Source organism: Cryptomeria japonica, chromosome 9, assembly GCF_030272615.1.
Source record: "Cryptomeria japonica chromosome 9, Sugi_1.0, whole genome shotgun sequence".
In the NCBI taxonomy this organism is placed as follows: domain Eukaryota; kingdom Viridiplantae; phylum Streptophyta; class Pinopsida; order Cupressales; family Cupressaceae; genus Cryptomeria; species Cryptomeria japonica.
This window is the reverse complement of record NC_081413.1, coordinates 414,780,654-414,799,653: the sequence shown is the minus strand read 5'-3', so window position 1 is coordinate 414,799,653 and position 19,000 is coordinate 414,780,654.

Sequence of the window (19,000 nt, the reverse complement as noted above, 5' to 3'; positions counted from 1 at the left end):
TGAGATATTACAGTGGGGATCTTGTTTGTTAGCCCATATGTATCATGAGATGCATGAAGTTGCATATATGGATGAGAAGAGCATGGCAGCAGGAGTTTTAGTTTTGTAGATATGGGCTTGGGAACACATCCCAGTATGCAGGCCTATAGTATATGATGCCAGAGAGCCACACTAGCCTATTGTATATTTCTATTCAAGTTATGTCACTCAACCCCATCTGGGAAAGACAGATTACTAGAGGAGATAGCTAGATGATCTAATTGTGGTAGTATGGAGACCATATAGGGGTCTAGAGCTATGAGATGAGTGGAGAGGGAAGAGGAAGGATATGTTTATGACTCGTCCTCTTATTGATAGGTCAGTTTCTATCATTGAGCGGTTTGTGGTTTCCAGGGATATGTGGTACTATGGAAGACCACAGGGTATATCATAGTAGTTTACAGCCTATGCCTGATATGGAGATGAGGAGAGATGAGGGTGGGCTCTAAGGTTATCCTATGCATTGAGCATGCAAGTGTTACTACTTATCAAATTTCCATTAGTTTCATATCCAAAGTCATACTATATATTCTAGTCGGTTAGTATTACTAAATCATGTAGTCGGTACACACAGAGAAGTCAGTATGAACAGTCTAGTTGGTTATAGAAGAAAGCAGTCACAGTACACAGTATTCACCGAGTCATTTACCGAGTAAAGTTTCATGGCTACCGAATGGTAAATTTATCTCACCGAGTTGATATTCACCGAGTGAAATGTTTTACCAGATACATTGAACCTGGACATACACATGAAAATGTGTTACAACATCGAGGCACATCTAACCATTTTTGCATTGGGAATTGCATTAGGAGATTGTGTATGATTACAAGGTCAATCTAACCAATGAGATATTTTATTTAGTTATTCATTCAAAGAATCTTTTTATAAGATTGAAGCAATGAATCAGATCACCGCTGTAAGAGATCTATTTATACAGCATGATTCTAGGGTTAGACATATGTGACATGCAACAAGAAATGTGAGATAACAGTGTATGCATGAAGGAGGACTGTTACAAAGACACTGAGAGGTCACCAAGAAGGTTATCAGTGAACAGTCGAAGAACAGAATAAACAGAAGGGTTTACCGAGTTACATTATGGGTTACGGAGGTATGCTACAAGCTAGGCAATCTTATTCAGAGCACATAGAATCTACTTTAGCATTTCAAATGTAAAGTTGCAGATATTTGTAATGATTATATTGTAATATTTTGAAGTTGTAAGAAAAACCTTTAACAGGGTAAAAGAATCTAACCAAGTCTATAAATTGTAAATCCTTTAACCAGGTGCTACACTTATATAGTGTTGTAAAAATCCTTTAGTAAGGTAGATCTAACTGATCTTAATACTCCTAACAGGGTAAGCTATCAGAAATAGCTAAATGTAGCTCTAACTGAGCATTCTTTATTATTGTAGTAGTGAAGTTGTGGGTGCCATCTCCACCACAGTTTTTCTCTCTAACCAAGAGTTTCTGCATGACCAAAATATATGTGTTATGGAGTGAATCATGTATGATTGTTATCTATTGATTATAGCTTTATTTTATGTTACTGCACTATTTTGTTTATGCATAACAGTAAGGTTATTATCAAAGAAAAGTTTTGGAGTACTGATTCACCCCTCCCCTCTCAGTATATTAGCTTTCTATATTGGGCCTAACAATTGGTATCAGAGCTTGAATCTTGGAAAGGGGTTTAACTACCTAAAGAGAAAGATCTTAGCAATGGAAGGCTACAAACAATCTTGGAGGATTGTGCATCTTCAAGAAGAGCTAGATAATGCAAATCAAGTGATTGTAGACATGCAGAGGCAAATGCAAAAATATCTGAAAGTAAGGAGAAGATTATCTGATGACTTGCAGGATTCTCAAGAGCTAGTGGAACAAATTGAGACATCATCTAAGAATAGTATATCTGAAGAGACTGAAGAAATGATTGGAATGTTGAAAGAAAAGAACAAAGCATTGGCTGATCAACTAAAAGCAATGAAAAGAGAACATGAACATTTCAGTACACAAATGACTGAAAATCTAGATGCATTAAGGATAAATGAGGATAAAGCAAGAGATCTACAAAGAGAGATACAACAACTTGAAGCTCTAGTATCTAATAAGGAGAATGAAATCATAAGGTTAACTAGTATTCAACAAAATATGATAGAGCAACTAGGTTATGCACATCATGAAGCAATTCTAAAGAATGATGAAAATCAATCATTGAAACTTGAAGTATCAAGGTTGACTGGTGAACTTGAAACTGAGAAGAAATCCAAAGAATCATTGGAGAAAAGTTATGGAGCATCAAAGATGTTGGATGAGCAACTGAATACAAGAAGACTCTACAAAGATGGAGGACTTGGTTACAAAGGAAAAGACTCTACCGAGAAAGGAATTCATACTACCGAGAGAGGAGAATCATCAAATCAAGCTGAAAAAAGGAATAACATCAAAAGGAAGAAGCCTATTTGCCACTACTGTGGAAATCACGGTCATACTGCCAACATATGCTAGATCAAAAAAGGTAAGCAATCAAATATCTCTAAGTCCAATGGATATTGTTGTTGCAATAAATATGGTCACACACCTAATCAATGTAGGACAAAGTCTACTAACAACCATCAGAAGGCAAAATTCAAAGGGTTTTGTAAAAACTGCAATAGATATGGACACAGTATTGAGAAGTGCTGGTTTAAGCAAAAGAACTACATGAAGTATCCACACCGAGCAAACATTGGAGGTTACCGACAATATGCAGCAGTACCATGGGATTACAATACAAGGATATGGTGCGAATGTTGTGGAAGATATGGACATATAAGTGCCAACTGTTTTATAAGGTTTGGAATGAACAATCAGAGATCATGGAGAAATCCCAGTATGGCATGTTTTTATTATCACAAAGCTGGACATTTAGCTGGAGATTGTAGAGATCAACCGAGAAGAGACACTAAAGAGATAAAAGAAAAATTCAAGATGATTTGGAAAAAGAAAGAAATTATGTCTGATGAAGAAAGCACCTTACCTATTGAGTTAGGTGCACCTATTTCAAATTAGTCAAGAAAAGGTATGAAGGGACTACATTCTTTAAAAGTTAAATCATAACAGTTCCTATGCTATTATGTACAAAATTCAAAATCTGCATAGTTAAAGATGCAATTAGTCAGTTTATATACTATACAAGAAACCTGTCAAGTCAGTGTATACAGGAAACCTGCCATGTTGGTTAATGAAGTAAAGTTGGGTACTTGATGAAAATAGAAAATGGAGTAAATCGGTAAAAGGTGAACCGAGTGCATTTAATATCTTGACCTAACTTGCACGGAGCCCAATAAGGTATTTTTGAGTACTTAAAGGTGTTTTCGTGGTCATTATCATTCACCCAAGTTTTCAAGAAGCAGAGCAGAGAAAATCAAAGTGATCAAACTTCATTCAGAGCGAATTTTGAGGTATTTACATCAATCTATTCACACTATTTAGTTGGTTTCTGATCTAGTCAAATTGCTAGTGTCTACCGAGTGTGAAGAGTCAGTCACTTGTAAACCCTAAGGATAACTTGTCGAATCTTACTCGAGATCTACCATGGTGCCCAAGATCCAAGACCCTGTAGTTGTCCAAAATGTGGAGAAGCCCTCGCTGAAATATTCCCTAACTCCTAAAGTTGCCTCAGAACCAGATGATAAAACTGCATTTTCACTCATCCTGGATCGAGTCTTGTTGGTAGAAGATGTCAGATTCTTTACCAAATGTTGTGTTGAGGAACTCAGTCATGTAGAGATTAGTGACTCAAATGATGAACTATGTACTGATGGCAAACTAGATAGCAAATTTGAGCATATCAAAATCAAGGGATTAACTGAAGCCCTAGTCTATCCTCATGTGTTCAAACCCCAGTGGGTTAAGTTTGTATTGAGTAGAGTACATGATGATTTCATGTGGCTACAAGAGAAACCGTTCAAGATCACGAAGGAAGTCATTCACTTGATCACCGAATATCCCATCTACGATCATGCTCGTGCTCAGAAAATGATATCACAAAAGGAGCTAATCAGTCTAACCAGAGTAGAATCTGATTACCAAGGATTGAAATTAAATAATGTTACTGATGCTAAACTAAAATTTGCAATCAGAGTTATTGGTTACTATTTCTTCCAATCTGCAAGGGAAAATAGTGTACCATGTGCTACAATGGACCTGGCCTACAAAAAAGTGAAGAAGGGAATGAAAGTAGACTTATGTGAAGTGCTACTAAAGAACTTGTTTGAGAACCTGAACACAATAAGGAAGCTGAAGAAGAACAACTCGACAAACACACTAAAGTTCGGTTCACTACTTGTATGTATGTTTTTCTATTTTGAGAAGTTCTTTCCCTTAGTCAGTAAAGTAGTATGGGAGCTACACTGACCTATCACCCATCAGATCAATGATTACATCAAGAAGTTAGGAGATAACTTTAATGATATCATGGATGATTACTTCAAAAAATTCCAAGAGAAAATGCACAATAGGTACAGGATCCCACCATAGCTGGTCGAAAAATATAAGGACAATATATGTTTTGAAGTCAACATTGATTAATGCTATGTAAATGATGTTGAACCGAGGACTTAGTCATTGCAACCAATGGGTTATGAGATAGATTATGATATCACACAACAACAAATTGATGCCTATCTATCATTGCCAAGGCATGCAACTGAACTAAGGTATGGAACCTATGAAGAGGTGAAGGAGAAAGTAAAAATGAGCATTGTAGTTCCTAAGGCTACAAGAAAAGCTACAAAGATGATAAAGGCTTTATCTGAGAAATTCGGAGAAGAATCCTCCTCTACACCTATCAAAGGCAATCTTGCCATTACCGAGGAAGAATCAGAAGCACAAGAGGCTGCAATAACATTGAGCACAGAGTTGCCGAAGGGAAAAGTTCTAAAAAGAAAGAAACATGACATCACAAAGGCCCTACTGATTCCACCAACAAAGAGACCCAACACCAGAGCATCAACTGCATCACCGAGCAAGAAACAAAAGACTGTTGCCACTCCTAAGGTAACTAAGACTTACAAGAAATCTACTCGGAGACTCATTTTGGCAAAAGAGTCTAGTGATACAGAATCTGATGATGCAAACAAATTCCAGATTATGAAAAGCAAAAAGGTAAACATTCACAGTGTTGAAAACTTTTGTGCCAATCTCAAAGAATACGGTGGATTTGCAGGATTTAGATATATTAAGTATGAGACTAGGAACAATGATGAGAAACGACAGATTGAAGAAGTTGTCATATGTACACTTCTGAAGTTTCGATTAGCACCATTAGAACTAGCAAAGTCACTTTCGAGTGAACTCTACTCACATATTGATAACAGATGGAAATATGCAATGGATTCATAGAGACAAATAAGAGAAAGAAGTCTAGTCCATTTATTTCCTAACATGTTCATAGCTGAAATCAAGGAGCATCTGATCACATACAATTCAAAATTTCTTTTGAAATAGAGAGCCTTAAAATTAATGAATGGGCTATATATTGATGTGGAAAATGAGACTAAAGCCAAGTGGTAGGAGATATTCAAACAAAAGGATGTCAGTGAACAATCTCAAATTGAAATTGTTGATGTCACCGAGCAAGATCCAGATGTCACCAAGCAAGGTCCAGACCCGGTTGACACTATACAGATTGATGAAGATGTAATGGATGAAGCAGCACCGGAGTAGGAAATGATTGAAGGCACCACTTATGCAAAACTTGTCTCTAGTGAATCTGTCTTAGAACAAGTTCAGCCTTATCCGTCGGTGAAGCCACCAGTCTCAACCAAGGACACCGAGCAAGTTATCGAAGGTAAAAAATCTGAAGCTCCAGAAGATACAAGTAACAAATCTGAAGCTGCAGCAAACACAACCAAAGATCAGACGTGTCAAGCACAGACAAGCACTACACATATAACAACTGAGACCCCTAGCACTGAGCCACCAAAAGACACTGCAACTGCTATAGGAATAGACCAAAGTGTTGCATCTACCAAGCAACCTACCGAGGGTCAGCAAGCCTCACAAGCACTTGTCTCAGTGCCACAGACCAAAGGCAAAGAAAAGAAGGTGAGAAAGCATGGTTTTAAATTTGACTTATCTAAACCGATCGTGTTGCCCAATGTCGACATTTCCAAATTGAAAGGGCAAGCACTCACTGAACTCGGTGAACTATGCAAAGCAAAGGCCAAACAGGAGAAGCAACTGGTCATACAGAAAAAGAATAAAGTACTATAGAAGGTTAGGACACTACTCATAGAAATGCTACCATCAGCAACAGTGTCAACTGAAGTAGCCATCCATATTGAGTTGGATGAACTCCTTAATCAGATTGAAACATCTGGAGTTGATGCATCCGAGTACCTAAGCAAGCTCAAGGATAAAGAGCTCACAACAAAAATGATAGAGGAAGTACAAAAATCAATTGTTGTTGGCAAGGTAAAACTTGTCAAATTCATTGTTGAGTTGTCCCCTCAACTCAAGCACATTCTTTATTTATTCCAGAAATTGTGTACATTTTCTTTATTTATTAAAGACATCAAAAATAAAACTAATGCAATTGAGAAAGAGATCACCGATCTCTCATCTAAGTTGACCACGGAGCCTAATTCAGTTCAGAATTTTTACAAAAAGCTACAACAACTCATGGCTCAACAGTTAGAACTGAGGAATGAAGAGCATAAAATTAGGATGGATATAATGACCCTTCAAACATTATTCCTTCCTCATCTCTCATCTGTATAGGAGTAGCTCCACCAAGCTACAAGCTTATCAACTACACAAGAGGGAAGCACTCTTGATGGCTTGATATCACTCTTATATGATATTCAAGCCCAAAACTCATCAATGGAAAGTCTCAAGGACTCACTCTCAGTCGCCCTCACCGACACCCAGACCAAGTATAAGACTATTTTTGATCAATTACCACCTCCAGATGGAAATTAAGTTTTTAATGTTTGTCAAAAAGGGGGAGTAATATTATGTTACTACATAGAGGAAAGCCCAACAAAGGGGGAGTAATTCTACACTTGGAGAGTAATACACTTTTGATAACAATTTTGAGTATTGTACACAAGGGGAGTATACCGAGCAGAATATAAAGAGAATTCAGAGCACACAAGTACAGAACAGAACCGAACATGCAAAATTCAGAGTTATGTACAGAATAATGATAAGGGGAGTATATCTGCATATACTATTGACTATTGTACATATTGTCAAGTATAGTCATTTTGCAAGTATATAGTTTTTGAGTTATGACTTTGTAAGTAGTTTTTGTCAAACATCTCAACTAATGTCAAAAGGGGAGATTGTTACTACTTTTCAAATTGCCATTAGTTTCATATCCAAAGTCATACTATATATTCTAGTCGGTTAGTATTACCAAATCATGCAGTCGGTACACACAGAGAAGTCGCTATGAACAGTCTAGTCGGTTATAGAAGAAAGCAGTCATAGAACACAATATTCACCAAGCTGTTTACCGAGTAAAGTTTCATGGCTACCAAATGGTAAAGTTAACTCACCGAGTTGATATTCACCGAGTGAAATGTTTTACCAGATACATTTAACTTGGACATACACATGAAAACGTGTTACAACATCGAGGCACATCTAACCATTTTTGCATTGGGAATTACATTAGGAGATTGTGTATGATTACAAGGTCAATCTAACCAATGAGATATTTTGTTTAGTTATTCATTCAAAGAATCTTTTTGTAAGATCGAAGCAATGAATCAGATCACCACTGTAAGAGATCTATTTATACAACATGATTCTAGGGTTAGACATATGTGACATGCAATAAGAAATGTGAGATAATAGTGTATGCATGAAGGAGGACTGTTACAGAGACACAGAGAGGTCACCAAGAAGGTTATAAGTGAACAGTCGAAGAACAGAGTAAACAGAAGGGTTTACCAAGTTACAATTATGGGTTACCGAGGTATGCTACAAGCTAGGTAATCTTCTTCAGAGCACATATAATCTGCTTTAGCATTTCAGATGTAAAGTTGCAGATATTTGTAATGATTATATTGTAATATTTTGAAGTTGTAAGAGAAACCTTTAACAGGGTAAAAGACTCTAACCAAGTCTATAAATTGTATAGCCTTTAACCAGGTGCAACATTTAGAATAAGTGTTGTAAAATCCTTTAGCAAGGTAGATCTAATGATCTTGATACTCCTAACAGGGTAAGCTATCAGAAATAGCTAAACATGTAGCTCTAACCGAGCACTCTTTATTATTGCAGTAGTGAAGTTGTGGGTGCCATCCCCACTGTAGTTTTTCTCTCTAACGAAGAGTTTTTGCGTGACCAAAATATATGTGCTATGGAGTGAATCATGTATGATTATTATCTGTTGATTATAGTTTTATTTTATGCTACTACACTATTCTGTTTATGCATAACAGTAAGGTTATTATCAGAGAAAAGTTTTGGAGTACTGATTCACCCCTCCCCTCTCAGTACATTAGCTTTCTATATTGGGCCTAACAGTAAGAGATTTTTAGTTTAGAATGACAATGATGAGATTATTTGGAGGATGTTTCTGTAGACATCTAAAAATGGTCAACGCTTGTAGAGTCATACTTTAACATTTGCGCATTGCCTTATTTTAGGGTTTTTGCATCGCATTAACATTTCTTCTATGTTGCGCACTTGGTCTTTATCATTTGCGAGCATTGAGTCCTTCTTCTACATTCTTCATTTGTCTCTCTTTCAAATTTGGTCTTGTCGATAATAATCTTCAGTCATGATTTTCGATCTTATCCTATCGCATCAATGTGCGTGCGCATTTGGCATATTTTGACATCGTCAATTCGATTTCATTTTGGACATCGTCAATCCTAATCGATGATAGAATTAGGGTTTTGTCCTCTTGTCAAACTTGTCATCTTGCGATCGATTCATCATCGATCCTTGTTCTTGTCAATCTTGTCATTTTGCGATCGATTCGTCATCGATCCTTGTCCTTGTCAATCTTGTCATTTTGCGATCAATTTGTCATCGATCCTTGTCCTCTTCAATCATGTCAATTGGCATCTATCAATTTGATCTCTTTATTAATCTCAATCATTTATCAGCATTGGTCCTTTGTCAATCAAAATCATGATCAAATCGACCCTACATCAATTATCTTTTGTCAAGACCTAATTGTCGTCCTTGCATTTCTAATTCATCTTCTATGGTTTTATGATTTGTTCATTTAATCTTGTTTGTCATTTTCTCTCTAGGTTAAATAATTTATTTATTTATCCTAAGTCTTATTGTCACAATTAAATATTTATTTAATTGGCTAATTAATTCCCCCTCTTTTTGTGAATTAATTAATGAATGAAAAATTATTAATTAATTTACCTAATTTTCATCAATTTCTAATTTCCTAATTTCCAATTCATCATTTCTAAACCTAATTTTCTATTTTTCCTATTTTTCTAATATTTCCCCTAATTTCATGGGAATGGCATTTCAATTTTGTCATAATTTGTCAATCAATCAATCTTGCATGTCAATTTGTCATAATTTGTCAATCAATCAATCTTGCATAGAAAGTGTCAATTTTGTCATAATTTGTCATATTTGTCATTCTTGATTTGAAATTTCCTTTAAAATCTCTTCATGCTAATCTTGTCATCTCTCCAATTTGTCTATAAATTGGATGAGTTTCTTCAATCAAAGGAGGAATTAATCACATTATCAAACTAATCACATTTTCAGAGAATCAATCATGCTTCTAGTATCCTTATGCTGCCATTTCATCTTGCTTTCATGCTATGCCTTTGCATTTGTAGGTGAGATCCACAAACAAAAGCAATTTGAAGGAGAAAGAAGGACAAGAGAATTATGGAGGAGATATTCGCATTTGTAATGGTTTGCATTTGATTTGAATGTCTTGTTTTCATATCTCTATTGAATGTTTTTAGGATTTCTTATCATTGCAATCTTAGTTTTCGTGGTTGAGCTAGTCTAATTTGCTACTTACTTTGATGAATTCCAAATTCCTATCTACATTAATTGGTGAACCCAATGTGAACTAACCATTTAACTATGTTTTGAGAGCCTTTTAAGCTGATTTGCAGGTAAAAAACTCAAGAAACAGGGTGATCCAGAGCTTTCTGGACACTTCTGCACTTGTGTAGGAGGGATCTGCGCCTATGTTAAGGAGACTTGTGCCTATGTCAAGGCATTCTATTCCTGTGTCAAGGCATTCTGCGCCTATGTTGAGACATTCTGCGTCTGTGTAAGGCCAGAAACAGAGGTGAAAATCAATGTTTTTACATGCAAATTACTTTGTTTTCATTCTGTTCTTATATTCTGTTTTTCTTTGGTACTGATTCTCTATGCAGCACCTTGGCGTTACGTGTGACTAAGACAAAAATAAAATAAAATGAAACTACTAACAAATCTTATGTAGGACACGGTCAAAGACTTTTATTAAAAACATCTTGCATGTGATTTTTCGAGTAGTTGCACATTTAGTTTCTTAAAGGTTAATGAACACCATGCATGCTTTGTTTGCTTTTAGTTTGATTGCATGTTTTAACCATTAGAATTGGGCCTACCTTCTGATTTGCCTGGCACTTCGCATAGGCATTGGTGAGAGGGAACGACCCTAAGTGGTGACGGGCTGAAGCCAAGCTCTTCTGAACCACTCTAAATAACTGTGGATGCAATGAAAGTTGCAGACAACGGGTGCTAGAATGGTATTGCGACAATTTATTCATTGGATCAATACCCACCCGGACGGATGCCCTTACTAGAATTTATTATTTTTAGAAGCCAAAATCCTTCTATCTGTTGGCTCAGGCATTGTGATACGCACATGCCGAAGACACCTCTCATGTACTCCTTAGTTAGAGATAGAAAGTTCTTGGGAAGTGATGCCCCTTGAACTCAAAGCTTGGTATGCCCGAGAAGTGAGTGCACTATAAGGGGGAGCTAGTGCTACCAAGCATCTAGCTATCTGGCTAAGTGTTGTATTTTGAGTAGAGGATTCAATAGATATTGCCCTTACTAGCCATAGGATTTGTTGTAAATGTGCTTGATTGTCTTGAGTCAAAGTCAAACAAACATTTTGTTTTCCGTGATTGTCAAAGGTTAAATTAAAAACAAGCTTTCAAAAGTGCTCATAATCAACTTGGATTTTCAAGATCAACAACATTCAACTCAAAACACAATCCAAAAAAAGGCCCAAGTTTGTCCAAGTATTCATCCAACATTTGAACATGGTTGTCAACACATTGAATGTCTTTGTTTCAAAATTCATGTCACTTTAGGCTAGGGTTTGCATAGTCCCACTTAGGTCCTAAGGCATATTGTAATCTTCTCTCATTTTAGTCCTTTTCATTGCAAGCGTCCTCATTTTTGCACTTAGGTTTTAAAATCATTTCCCTAAGTTTGCATTTCATTGTCATATCCAAGACAGATTTCCATTTAGGTTGCATAGGTTGCATGTCGCATATTCCAAGTCATTGGTCTTCACATATCCTTATCATTGCATTGTCATATCATATCCTTAGATCATTTTCATATCATATCCTAAGTCATTGTCATAATCATTGCCTTCTTGCATTTAGTCTCAAAAATTTGGTTTGTCAAACTTAAAAAAATCAAAACTTTGGATGATACCCTAGGTTGTTGTTATGGAGTCTTGACCTTGTCTAAAATTTGTCCTTTCATTAATATCATTTTTGTCAAAGCTGGCTTAGTATCCAAGCATATAGGTGAGACATTGTCAATTTGTCCTATTGTCATTTGGTCCTTTGTCCTTTAAGGTCTTGGCTTCATTTCAACTTCCCAAGGTTGTGTCTTTAGCTTTACATTTCAAAAGTTTGTCTCCAAAAATTTCAAAACAACAAAAACATTAAGTTGCATTGTCATCCTTTTAGGTTGCATTTGTCAATCCCATTAGTTGCATTTCATAGTGACATGTTTGTTGAAATGAGGTCTCAACCTTCTTACGAAGCCATGTCATCACAATTGAGAAATCAATCATGTCAATCCAATCTCTACATGTCTCAAAACTTGGATCAAACTTTTTATGATGAAACAAGTCTCCAAATACAAAAACTAGAGGAGAAACTAGCTCAAGAAAAGGAGATATTGGAACAAAGAGTGAAAAACATTGAGAAGAATAGATCACAAATGTCCAAAATGTTTCAAAAATTTCCAGGTCAAAATCCAAAGATTGAGCCAATTGATGTAAGATCTCTTATTGAATGATCAGACATACCAGCTCTCCTCTCACAAATAGAGATGATGAAACAATTTCAAGAAAAGAGACAACAACATTACATGCCTTCACAACAAGAACAAGAAGGTGTTTACTATCAATTAGATTTTTAACCATCACAACCAATTGTTCAAAAGTTCCAACATATACAACCAACACAACCAATGGTCCAACATTTACAACCAGCACAACCAATGGTCCAACATTTACAACCAACACAACCAATGGTTCAACATTTCCAACCAACACAACCAATGGTCCAACATATACAACCAACACAACCAATGGTCCAATTTCAACAATATGTCCAACCAACTATACAATGTCCACAAATAGTTCAACCAATGGTGGAATATTAACAAGTTCAATCAACATATCAATGTCAACAACTACAACCAAACATTCAAAAACAAAGCTTGCAACATGCACCAAGCCAAATTTTGAACATGTCAAACCAATTTGAGCAACATCTAGTTTGAAATCAAAACATGACATCAAACCAAGACCAAATTCTTGCCAACCAAGTTCAAATTCGAGATACAACTATGTCAAAACCTCGAAAGAAAGGTTGCTTTATTGCAAGGATCTTAAGGAAACTACCAAGTGAGTTCTTTGAGGAAGATCAAGATAATACACTTATGTCTAGAAATGCCTCATCCCCCCGCAAACAAATTGACTCTCCAGTGGCATCTATCCCTACACCTTTAGAAGTTTCACAAGAACCTTCGATGTTGTCCTCATCAAACAATACACCCAAGGATGAAATTATCCAAGGGCTATCCATAATTGATTACCAAGATAATCCAATAAATGATACACATCCTTGTCATGTTTCAGAAATACAAGACCCAATGCCACCATGCACTTTATTGCCATTACTTGTTTTAGAGGACCCCATTCGAAGTCCCTCTTCCTCATGTTCAAGCATTGATTCCTTGCCAGAATCCATCACAAATGTTCAAAGTGCATTTCCTTCATGCCAAAACATTGATTCCTTGTCATAATCCTCCATGCATATCCAAAGTCCAACCTCATGTCAAGAGGATAATTTAGAGCATGAAGAAACGTGTCTTAAAATAGATCAAGATCAAGATCAAGATCTTGAAACCTTATCATCCCATCCAATTGTTGACCAGGACCCCATCTTCCCAGACACTCATGATGATTCCCCTATTCTTGTCCATCCTATCCAAAGTCCTATTGACACTCCATTTCCTGAGAAAGATCAAGATATCCCAGTCCATCCAATCCCAAATGATCCCATTCCATTTCATGAAAAAAATGTCCTTTCAAATCCCATTGACATTCCACTTCCTAAGAAAGATCAAGATATCCCTTCCATCCTTTCCAATGATCCCATTGAAAGTCAAGAGCAAAGCATCTTTAAAGAGGATTCCAATGATCTTCCTCCTTGTCAAGATCAAATTATTCCTTTAAATCCTCCACAAGATCCTTTTGTTCCTCCATCTCCTTGTCTTAATGCTCCATATACACTCCAAGATCGTATTTCTTTTGATGATCCCATTATTTCTCCCATTCCATCTCTTGAAGAGCCTATCATTGAACCATGTCCACTACATAATCCTATTCCCCCTCATGATCCTAGTCCCCCTCATGATTCTAACGTGTTAGTGCAAGATGTTCATGAACCCTCGACATGCATAATGGGTTCCTCCACTTTGATGCAATCCGATCCACTTCAAGATCTCATTATTTCTCTCATATCATATCCACCTCATAATGGACTCGCGTCTTCTTCCCAAAGAAAAGAGTATCCTACAAGTCAAGATATTCATAAAGGCAAAGGAGTAGATCTCCATAAGAAAGAACTCCTCACTATGAAAGAAAATGTTAAGGGTCATGTCTACACAACTCACTCTCAAGACATTGGTATCCCTCCATCAAAATCAAAACATACACCTTCCCCATCATACTTTCCATCCATCTTAGGTCCTTATATTCCTTCGTCCTCTATGCAAGGTCAGAAAAGGCACAAATCCTTGAGTAAATTTCATCCATCCAAAAGAAGTCCATTTCATTCATATCCATCCATGCATTCCTTTCCCCCTCCAAGCAATTTGGATGCCAAGTGTAAACATCATAAGTCTAGCAATCCACATGTATTCAAGGATCAACATGTCCAATATAATTGACATGTCAAAACAAAGAACAATATGATCTATAAAGAAAAAGAAATATCCAAAAGGCCACAAAGGCCCACTGAGCAAAATAAAGAAAAGTCAAAATATATATGGGTTCCTAAATCCCTTGTGCAAGCAATGCACTCCAAGGAACCACAAAAGCATGAAAAATCAAAAACCATGTGGATCCCTAAGAAACTCCTTGAAGCACAAAAAGAAACATCTAACTTGGCATCCAAAATTGCTATTCCTCCATCCAACCCTCTCAAATTTGTTCCTCCATCACCTTCTTCATCCATTTTGGGCCCTTATGTCCCAAAATCCCAAGTTATTCCTCCATCCAAATCTCACAATCTGAGATCCATTTTTCCTCCATCAATCCACCACCCATCAAGGTGTGCTCCAATGTTGATCTTGCCTTCATTTCCATCCACTGAAGCCCAATTATTCCAATACCCTATCCATTATCCACTGCATATTTTCCATCCTTCGATCCCGTTGATCCCATCCTTTGCATAAATCCTTGCCTTAGTTTCATCTCATTTTCCATGTCCTTATCCTACCAACGTCTTTGAGCATGTTTTTAAAGGTCATGGTCCATTTTTTTCAAGGCTACTATCCAAAAAAAAAGATGCTTGAGTCCTTCTTCCATCCCTTATCATGTGTCCATCTTCTATTGAAAAAGTCAAAAAATCAAAAAAAGTGAGAAAAAAAAAAGACAAAAAAAAAAAAGTAAAGCAAAAATAATTCGTCCACTGGTGAAAACCTGTCAAATAGGCACCTTGGGCAGGTACTATGATGAAAACCTGGCAAACAGGCATCATGCGTAATCTATGAACTTCTTGCATACCGTACTTGGGGACAAGTTTACTCCTATCATATCCATTTGTCCTTCATTGTTCCATTATCCTATCGAACCCATGTCATACTCCTTCATATCCTATTTCCCTTCATTATCCTATCATACCATGTCATACTCCTTCATGTCCTATTACCCTTCCTTGTCCTATCATCCCTCATGTCCAATTTCCCTTTCCACCTTTGATCTTGACAAGGCTGAGGATCATCATGAGCATCATGCATCTTGTTTGCAGCTTTTAGTCCATCATAGCTTTTGGTCTTTATCCATTTGCTTATTACAACCTTTCATCCATATTCCCTGTCTTATTGCAACTTTCTACCACTATCCCTTAGCCTACCCTGACCTTCAGTCCATGTCCCTTATCCATCTTGGTCTTGCTTATCTTATCCATATCTTATCACTATCCATACACTCTTTTTCATTCCTTGATCTTGATCTGACATAAGGACGCAAAATTTAAACATGGTTTCAAAAACCTCTTGACATGTCCCTCATGCCATGTCCCTGCTTTACATTGTCATATCCAGTTGCTTGTCCCATTGTCTCCATGATAAAAGGCCTTTGTCTTCCCTCTATCCACCATCATTTCAGCAAGCCTATTTATTCACCTGTCATATTCCTTGCCTTGCTAGACACTGGGGGCAAAATCAAAAAAAAAATCCAAAAATCAAATAATGTCCTGAAAAAATCCAAAAAATCAAATAATGTCTTGAAATAATCCAAAAAAAATCAAATAATGTCCTGAAAAAAATCCAAAAATCAAATAATGTCTTGAAAAAATCCAAAAAATAAAATAATGTCCTGAAATAATCCAAAAAAAATCAAATAATGTCCTGAAAAAATCCAAAAAAATCAAATAATGTCCTGAAAAAATCCAAAAAATCAAATAATGTCTTGAAATAATCCAAAAAAAATAATAAAATGTCCTGAAAAAAAAATCCCCTAAAAATTGAATAAAGTCCTGAAAAAATGAACAAATTTTTTTTAATAACAATTTCTATTTTGTCAATAAATGGTTCCCTTTGTGCATAGACAGATCGCCAAGCATACATCCAACGACAATCAATCAAACATTGCGCTTTAATGAAATCATGCATTAACAGATAAATTGTTCAACCAAGCAAGCATTCAACTTGATCATAGTTGTCACATCAATCAAAATAGCATCAACATTACCATTGGTCCTTGTCAATATTATCATGGGTCTTATACAGGGTGTGGTATACTCGAAACCAGACTATGTCCTATCTTAGACGGGGTACTGCATTCCCTAGAACCAGGCAGCATGATCATTCTTGTTTTCCACTTTTGACAATGACGATCAGACTGTTTGTTTGACTTGGTTGAATTTGTGCATCTTATCTTTTTTATTGATTTATCTTTGGCTTCGATCATGTTCCTATGTTGCTCGATGATGTCACTAAGTGATTTAGAGTGACCGGGATGGTTCATGGTCCCTTTCCTTTTTTTATTGTGTTTGTTGTTTGTGGAATGTTTGTCACAAACTGGGGCAACTATATCATTGGGTGTCTATGATAAGTACATTCGCTTTGTGAACACCACACATACCTCAACCCTTGATGTATGCGCCCTAGAATGCTTCACTCATTCCTTGTGTGCGATGTGTCTATCTTTTGCAAAAGGGGTTGCGTTCCAGCTCTGGCCTTCAATACCATGATGCTCTGTATCCGCTTTGCTACAATAAATAAAGGTTCTCACCTACTTAAGTGCATTTGCAAAAGCAAGTTTTCCTTCATCTCTAACTGTCCTTTGTCTAATTTCTTCTTACTAACATTTCTTCCGTAAGTCTTGGCAGTCCATTTGAACCTATCATTTTCTATCATTCTTATCGATCAATTGGCCTCTTTTTTGAATTTTTTTGGCCAATTCCTCGAGGAGGCATGCATATGTCATTGTCATTGTCTGGGGCATTTTCATTATTGTTCTTTGAAACAACACTTAAAATCGCATTGTCTCAAAGAGGGGCAAAATGTAGACATCTAAAAATGGTCAACGCTTGCGGAGTCATACTTTAACATTTGCGCATTGCCTTATTTTAGGGTTTTTGCATCACACTAACATTTCTTCTATGTTGCACACTTGGTCTTTATCATTTGCGAGCATTGAGTCCTTCTTCTGCATTCTTCATTTGTCTCGCTTTTGAATTTGGTCTTGTTGATAATAATCTTCAGTCATGATTTTCAATCTTATCCTGTCCCATCAATGTGTGTGCTCATTTGGCATATTTTGACATCGTCAATTCGATTTCATTTTGGACATCGTCAATCCTAATCAATGATAGAATTAGGGTTTTGTCCTCTTGTCAAACTTGTCATCTTGCGATCGATTCGTCATCGATCCTTGTTCTTGTCAGTCTTGTCATTTTGCGATCGATTCATCATTGATCCTTGTCCTTGTCAATCTCGTCATTTTGTGATCAATTCGTCATCGATCCTTGTCCTTGTCAATCTTGTCATTTTGCAATCGATTTGTCATCGATCCTTGTCCTCTTCAATCATGTCAATTGGCATCTATCAATTTGATCTCTTTATCAATATCAATCATTTATCAGCATTGGTCCTTTGTCAATCAAAATCATGATCAAATCGACCCTACATCAATTATCTTTTGTCAAGACCTAATTGTCGTCCTTGCATTTCTAATTCATCTTCTAAGGTTTTATGATTTGTTCATTTAATCTTGTTTGTCATTTTCCCTCTAGGTTAAATAATTTATTTATTTATCCTAAGTCTTCTTGTCACAATTAAATATTTATTTAATTGGCTAATTAATTCCCCCTCTTTTTGTGAATTAATTAATGAATGAAAAATTATTAATTAATTTACCTAATTTTCATCAATTTCTAATTTCCTAATTTCCAATTCATCATTTCTAAACCTAATTTTCTATTTCTCCTATTTTTCTAATATTTCCCCTAATTTTGTGGGAATGGCATTTCAATTTTGTCATAATTTGTCAATCAATCAATCTTGCATAGAAAGTGTCAATTTTGTCATAATTTGTCATATTTGTCATTCTTGATTTGAAATTTCCTTTAAAATCTCTTCATGCTAATCTTGTCATCTCTCCAATTTGTCTATAAATTGGATGAGTTTCTTCAATCAAAGGAGGAATTAATCACATTATCAAACTAATCACATTTCAGAGAATCAATCATGCTTCTAGTATCCTTATGCTGCCATTTCATCTTGCTTTCATGCTATGCCTTTGCATTTGTAGGTGAGATCCACAAACAAAAGCAATTTGAAGGAGAAAGAAGGACAATGGAGAATTATGGAGGAGATATTCACGTTTGTAATGGTTTGCATTTGATTTGAATGTCTTGTTTTCATATCTCTATTGAATGTTTTTAGGATTTCTTATCATTGCAATCTTAGTTTTCATGGTTGAGCTAGTCTAATTTGCTACTTGCTTTGATGAATTCCAAATTCCTATCTACAGTTTCCAATGCAGGGTATTTCCCTAGTATAGGGATTGGTTTTAGAGACATCCATTTCCTAGATTCACAGATCCTATAGAGAATGTGTTTCTCATAGAGGAGGTCGAGGATGAGGCACCAACACAGGTATAGGTACGGGGTCAAGTATAGGGGTGAGGGCGAGTGTAGGGATGTGTACAGGTGCAGTGACGCAGAGAAGATGCACCTAGGTAGACATGAGGTGATCCTGGGGCTAG